This window comes from Myotis brandtii, unplaced genomic scaffold (genome assembly GCF_000412655.1).
Source record: "Myotis brandtii unplaced genomic scaffold, ASM41265v1 scaffold609, whole genome shotgun sequence".
Taxonomy (NCBI): Eukaryota; Metazoa; Chordata; class Mammalia; order Chiroptera; family Vespertilionidae; genus Myotis; species Myotis brandtii.
This window is the reverse complement of record NW_005370315.1, coordinates 136303-144419: the sequence shown is the minus strand read 5'-3', so window position 1 is coordinate 144419 and position 8117 is coordinate 136303.

Genomic DNA, 8117 nt, shown 5'->3' with positions numbered 1-8117 from the left:
ACTGTATATATATATACAAGTACTATATATATATAGTAATTAATACTGTATGGTACTGATATAAGGATACACATATAAATTAATGAAATAGAATTGAGAGACCCAAAATAAACCTTTACTTGATTTTTGACAAATGTGCCCCAAGAATCCATTGAGAGAATAATCTTCTCAACAAAGGGTGCTGGGACAACTGGATATCCACATGCAAAAAAAATGACTTTGCATCTTTAACTTACACCATACATAAAAATTAGCTCAAAAAGAAACACATCGCCCTGCCTGGTGTGGCTCTATAGTTGAACGTCATCCTATGCACCCAAGGTCCAGGGTTTGATTTCTGGTCAGGGCACATGCCCAGATTGCAGGCTCAACCCCCCTTAAGGGGTGTGTAGTAGACAGCCGATTGATGTTATGCTCTCATATAGATGTCTCTCTCTCTCTCTCTCTCTAAAAATCAATTAAAAAAAAGGAACATATCATTGCTGGGAGGATTGAACATGTTCATGTGATTCCATTGGGAGAGGACATCTGACTTTTTGTGTGTTTTCTTCTCTGTATATCACTTCATACAACTTGTCCCTTACCTGATTTTAATCTGTATCCTTTCATTGGAATAAACCATAACCATGAGTGCAACAGCTTTTTTGCATCCCCCGGGGCCTTTTAGTGAAGTCAAGTGCAAAATGGCAGCACAATCATTAAACCAACCTTCCAATAAAAAATAGAAAAAACAAAGTTTATATTGATATTGTTTTCAAATTGAAGATTAAAAGCCCATCCAAGTTGGTCATCCTTTCGGAAATGGTGTTTTAATCAAGCCCAGTGATATTTCCCTTCCTACTTGAGTACAACTGTAAACAGATTTCCACATCCAGCAAAAGGCCTGATTCCACGAACCCACCCACACAGTTCTGTAAACATTCAGATTCTACATGTGGTATCACTCAGTTATTCAATGGAAGCCTGTGCTTTCACTGTATCCCCGTCACTGTGCAGGCCTCTCCAGTTCAATGTTATACATTGTCCTGTATTAGACAAACAACAAACTCTTCTGATTTGAACTGAACAAACACCGTAGATGAAATAATTTACTAAAATACAAATTATGGGGCTTGAAACCCCCTTTCACAATATCATTGGGATACATCACCAACTGGCAGCATGCAGCACTGCTTTGGGTAGACATCCATATTTCTATTTTGGAGGTAAGTATGAACTGGGAACAGCTGCAGGGCAGAAAGAAGAAGCACACACAGACATAAACCAATCCTATCATTTTACTTCGTCAGTGTTCCTAGAAAAAGAAACTTTCCTGGTGTGGGACTACAAATTCTAAAAAAAAAAAAAAATGTCTGTGCCCCTTGTGAGCGATAGAAACTTGTGAGCATATAAAGGCTTATTTCTAAACGTGAAGTATTTTAATCAAATATCATTCCAAACTGGAACACCTGTGGTACTATTATGTATTGCTCTTGGTAGTCACTCTTCATACCATATTTTGGCAAAGAAAAACTCTGCTACTGATAACTTACTTCTCATGACTTTCGAGGCAATTTCCTTAGCTAATCAGGATGTCATTTGAGTTTCAGAGTTCAAGTCTGACATTTAAAGCTCCCAAAAGATAAAGTCTGAATAGTTTTATCAAACGTTTCTTGGACCTGAAGTTCTAGCACCAGACACCCAAGAAATATTTTTTTTTTCTGGTAGGAATGAGAAAAGTTGGTATTATAAGAATGCTGCAGTTATATCATTGTTTTGTACTTTCATGCCTGAGAAATCCTCTCTCTACTTGTGCATCAGAGAAAGGTTATATCTGATATAGTTTAAAGATGTTTGAAAGGTTAACTTTGTTTTGAAACAAAGTAATAAATATTTCATCCCGCAGAGTTTTATTCAAGGGTGACTGGAATCACTTACATCTCCATGATGTAAGATAAAAATGATATGTGGAAGCATCCTATTATCCACAAACAGCTTCATGGCTGCAGAGCAGCAATTTCTGATTTGACTGATTTGTGTCTGGCTTGATGCTACTTGAAAATAAAGGCTCAGCTTCTGCCTGCACATGCCTATTGCCTGTTAGAACCATCAATCAGCTCTTTGCTAGCAGAAGTTCAGGAAGTCACTGAATTTATAATGTTGACTTCAACACAAAGGTACCAAAAAGAGTGGCTCAAGATAAAACTGAGATAGCTGTTATATAGGGTAAAAGTACTAAATACTTTTGAAAGATTCTACATATGGTATCATTCAGTTATTAGATGCTTTATCTTTTCCTGTCACGATGATAAATTTTCCTTAGTCCTGTGTAAAACACTATATCTTATATTAGACAAATGAAGAAATCTGCTCAGTATTTCTGCAAGAGGTCACTAGCCAGCTGTATCCCGTTGCTTGAAAACACATATTTAAAAAGAGAATTCATTTCACTGAAAATCAAACACTGGTCTTCACTTTATGCCATGTGTTATTCTTGATAAAATATCTTGTATGAAAATATTTTCACGACCAACTCTGATAATGTAGCTATAAATGAACATTCTCACATCTTTCCTTTATTCAAGCAGTTTTACTTCTATCACTGACCATGCTCCCGGTTGAAAACTGATCGTCATCACTAAAACTCTTTGAAGATGTTCAATAGCAATTTTGCAAAACATTGTGACAAAATTAGACATATTTCAGTTTGACTTTATGAGTACCATGTGCCTTTTTTTTGCCATTAAGAGCCTTAATATGGCATCTATATTGTATGCCTCAGGGTGACTGCTTGGTCTGGCTGAAACAGCCTAGAGAAACATGCAGAATTATTTAAGGGTGTAAACTATTAGCAGGAAGCTTTCAAAAGAGAGTTGAGGTAGCTTCATTACTTTAGTTTGTGACAACAGGATTTTAAAAAGAGGTCAGGCTAAGGTTAAAAGTAATAGAACAATATAATTATAATCTTAGGGGAGAATTTATGTATATGAAAATACTTTTCCCTCGATTTGATTCTGATACTGATCACTGCTTTCAATTTTATTTCATATATTGCATTTCCATTTTCTGTCAAAAAACATTATCCTAAACATACTAGTATATGTTGGCCACTGATAAACTAGCACTGAGCGGCTGTACTTAAACAGTAGTCACAACCTCTGATTCCATTCCTTTTGTGTCTCACACCCTGGGACAGAGCCCAGTTGCCCTGGGAGATTCAGATGGCAGCAGGAAAGCACTATTACCTGCTGATGGTTCCAGAAGGAGAATTACTAATTCTCTCTGCCATCCTGGAAGTGAAACCAACACAAATCTTGGCCCAAACAGCATTGATTCTGACTTCTTCTCTTTCCCTTCCCTCAGGCCTCCTGGGGCCTCAGGCCATTTACCACTCACATGTTTATCCATGTCAAACTAAGTCATCAAAGGGACATTGGGTCACTACTGGAGCAATGTAGAGAAAAGTAAGCAAATCAAAATTTCACTGACATCTAAGGAGCATCACCTTTCATATTTTATAACACTGCATGAGAAACTTTACCAAAGAAATATCATCTGCCACAGTTACTAGGTCAGTTGTGTCCCCTGGTGATGTCTATTTCAAGGTAACTGTAATACTTCTGTTTAGGTTCTGTTGGTCCTAATGTCTTTGGCCATTATTAAAGGATAAAATGAGTATCAAAGAAAACTGACTATCTCTCTATTTCAGCATTTTTTTAAAAAAATATTTTTATTGATTTCAGAAAGAAAGGGAGAGGGAAAGGGAGATAGAAACATCAATAATGAGAGAGAATCATTGATTGGCTGCTTCCTGCACGCTCCCTGCTGGGGATCAAGCCCACAACCTGGGCATGTGCCCCTGATGAAAATCAAACTCAGAAACTTTCAGTCCTCAGGCTGATGCTCTATCCACTGAGCAAAACTAGCTAGGGCTATTTGAGCAATTTTTAACTGGTGTTCCACAATAATTTAAAGCATGCAATACCTGACTATTTACTCAGAGGCCCTGAGATTTTTTCCCCCTCAGATTGTCAAACAAAAAAATGAAAAGAGATATTTTTTGGTGTGCCGCAGAATTTTAGTAATTGGATTATGTGTGCCATGAGATGGAAAATGTTGAAAATTGCTGGTCTATTTGAAAATAGTTATTTTCAAGTTTAAGTTCAATAATACTACATTTTCATCAGATGAAAGTTTAATATTTGTTCTCAAATGTTTGCAAGGTGTCCTCATACTTTCCTGGTATGAAGCTATTAAATGTTTCATAAGAGAATCCAAGTCTAAGATAATTCATGTTTTTCTCAGAGAAGTTCATTTTGTATTATATAAAGAACATACAAGGGACACATATATGCTAAATTGATTTAGTCTGAGGAAATATAATTTGTATTCTATACCAGCTGAATCCTGGAATTATGGGTATTTAATTCTATCTTCATTGACTAAGCCACTTCCACGAAATCTTAACTTCTTTCCACTTGGATATGATTAAAGAAAAATAGTCATAAAATTTCCTGCTGAATCACTAGTTCTGATGAGGTGTAAGCAGCATCTTTAAATAGGAGACACAACTTGCACATAATATAATGGATGACACGTCTCTTGATAATCGGGGTGCCTTATATATTTTGCCATAAAATTTATAAACTTAAAAAATATCACAAAAATATGAAACCATTTTAGCCTTTGACCATCATGTCAGCAGAAACTGTTGTACTGTAATTCAGTAAGGCTCAGAAGAGCATTTTTCAGCATGTTTTCTGCAAAACACATACCTAGAGAAAAGCATCCTGTGGTCAAATAAATTTGAATGATGTAGAATGAGCAGTTAAACAGATGTTTTAGTGCTGTACTTTCTGGAGACATTAACAAAGAACAAGCATGAAGATTCACCGATAGGATGTGTAGAGCATATAACACTTCCAGAACTCAGTCACGATACTTCTGCTTTCCCCAGTGCAGAGCATTTTGTGTAAACCTGTATCTTCCCCTCACCCTAGCAGTCCTTTGTGTTTTTTAATTTAAATGTACATAATTTGTAGGGATAATTATTAGCAATGTACATTCATTGTCATACTTGGAAATGAATCAATTGTAACTCAAATTGGTGTGTCAACTACTATTTGTCTGCAGTAGGGATTAAAAAAAAAGGAAAAAAGAAAGCACAAATTGTCATGATAAGCCATTTACCATTGGCCTCACAGGTCCATGACTGTGACAGTTCAATTTTCTTATTTGGGTAGAGACTTCCTAATGACCCTGATTTGATTTCTACTATGCTTAGATTACAAAAATTTCAAGACATCACAGAAAAATATTAACAAAACATATAAACTGTGTAGCTCTCATTATAAGCAGTTGTTCAGATATCAGTTCTGTTTTTAACAGAACAAAGTTATGTCATACATTTCCTGTGTTGTGGAGGAAAATTAATGCCAAATTAAATATCTTTAATTATCCATAAGACTATCAGAGAGCTGAATAATTTGAAATTTATTTTTCTATCAATAATATTTCTAAACACCCCTTAATTTGTTCATACCAAACAAAAATAGTCAACAATTTCCTTTTGATGCTTCACAACAAAAATTTTGAATTAATACACACATTATCAATTATGGCATCAATGTTGGTAAATATTAATTTCTGGGGGCATAATGAAGCCACCTACAAATGGTTTGTTTTTAAATCATTGGGTATAATTTAAAGTGATTGCTTAGATTCTATAACTTACACAATTGAAGAAACAGTGGAGAAAGATAATCTATGGGTAGCTTTGGAAATATCTTTCTTAGTGTTTTTAAAAATGCTTTTCCAGAAGAACTCTGAAAATAGGCACAGGTCAGACTGGAATTCTGGAACTAAAAAGCCCTTTTTGTAAAACTCCACAATTATGAGCAGCTGGTTCTATCCGACTCCTGTGAAGTGGAGTGCTCTGGTTCAAGAGTTTTCTTGTCATGCAATCAAAGGACGGAAACATTAAGATTGCAGATGGAGAGTGGTGACACACTGTAATTTCATACAGATCATAAGACGGTTTGGTGACATAAGAATTACTAGACCATGAGGCCTGGGGTCCATGAAATGGATTAAAGCTTTATTGCTCTTTGGAGTTCTGACAATGACAAATGCTCTCTCTGATGTTAGGATTATCTTGTCTAAACTTTTGTTTCCTTAGTTTCAGGTTTCACTTTTTCCTTAACCATCTTCTAAGATCGCAAATAACTTCCGTTTTTTCATTGTTATTGGAAGACATTTAGAAACACCATTTTGTTTTATGCCTTTGTCTTTAGCATCACATACATAATGCATAAGTAGCTTTTAAATTTCCAATATCCTGATAAAGATTTAAATGATGGACTTAATGGTATGGTCACATGACCTAACTTCAAATTCCTACTGAAAAATGAAAGAAAGAAAAGGAATTAAAGACAAGAGAGAATTCCATAAGAAACATACTGGCACACAATAGTGTATTAGTACTAATACATCTATCAATTGCTGGCACCAATTACTTAAACATATTTTGACAGCAAACTTTTAAAAAATGTCAAATTCACATTATATATGTCTTTTCTCTCATGACACATCATACATGCACACACACAATTTCACAAGTAAGGTTTCTGATTTAAGTTGGAAATAAGAATTTAAGTAAATTTTGATAAGCTGTTGCAAATTTATTATTTTTTCTTTATTGAAATGAAAAAGGTAAATGAAAGAAAAAAAAAGATTTCTTTCTTTTGACTCTGAACCTGATGGCACTTTTCTCTTTCCTGTCATTTTGTCTTTGTCATTATCATGCGTTGTGAAAGCAGGACTTCTGGTGAAGTTAAGTGAATGAATCTTTAATTAATGTGAAAGGAGTTATGTAGTTCACCAGCTCAGCAAAATTTGAAGGCATTAACATTCAGTGTTTCTCTAGTACCCGATAAAATGTGTGTGAAAGTCTTGCAAATAGAAACACATTAAGATTTTACTTATTGCTAAAATTGTCCAGTAAAACAGATTGGAATTTGGTTCTAAAAGCATTACTTCCCAATAGAGTTTCAGACTGCACTTATAGTAGCATTTGCTTTTTAAAAAATTAAGTAATTAAATAATGTAAATGTGCTATAGTTAAATTGACTCACCTACTAGTATTTATGTCCTACATAAAAGAAAAATAAGAATAACATAATCTATGTACCAAAAAGAAGTTATATAATTGGCACAGCAAAGTGACATAAACTTTGCTATAGGGAAGGCAGAGAGAGAGAGAGAGAGAGAGAGAGAGAGAGAGAGAGAGAGAGCACAATAAAACATTTTTTTTCTTCAGATATAATGTAGATTTTTGAAATTTTAAGGCATGAATTTTTTTGTGATTTTAGATATATCATGAGGGGAGATTTTTAAGAACATGTGAAAATTACTTTGAACTTAATTCCATTTCTTTCTCTTAGTTTAAAGTCACACAACTAGTACAGTGTTTGGTATATGAATGTTTAATAACTGTTGAAATAATAGAATAGTTGATTAGAAATTCAAATTCTATTATGTGCTAAGCATGGTTTGATATCTTAGGGTACCATTAAACAATAACAGAAATAATATACTATCACCAATAAATTTATAAAGTATTTCAATTTTCTGAGGGACTAAAGTAGTGAATTTAGAATGAGAAAGCTGCTTTTGCATCTTAGTTGTCACTCACTAGTTGTGTCATTAATCAAATTCTGATCTTTTGCAAAGCTCAGTTTCTACATATATAAAATGAAAAAAATAATATCTACATCATAGCTATGGCAAAGGATTAAAATAAATTACTTTGGAATGCTGTCCCATGCAAAGCAGTCAAAATATTGTCCCTCTCTCTTTTGTCAGAAGACTTTAAAATACAAAATGATAAAAGATTTATTCTGTAAAATTTGAAAACTTCAATATTAGCAATTATATTGTATCAAAAAGTTCCTACATGTTGTAATATTAGAAAAACATGATATCCAGAATTTTAAAATGAAGAGTGAAAATGCCTCTCACACCGACACCTCCATTGGTTTCTTTTCTAAAGATTGATGGCTTTTGGGGGCAAGCTTCCAGAATTAGGTTTGGTACCCCACAAATTTTTAGTCAAAAGGCATCTTCCACATTTCAAAACA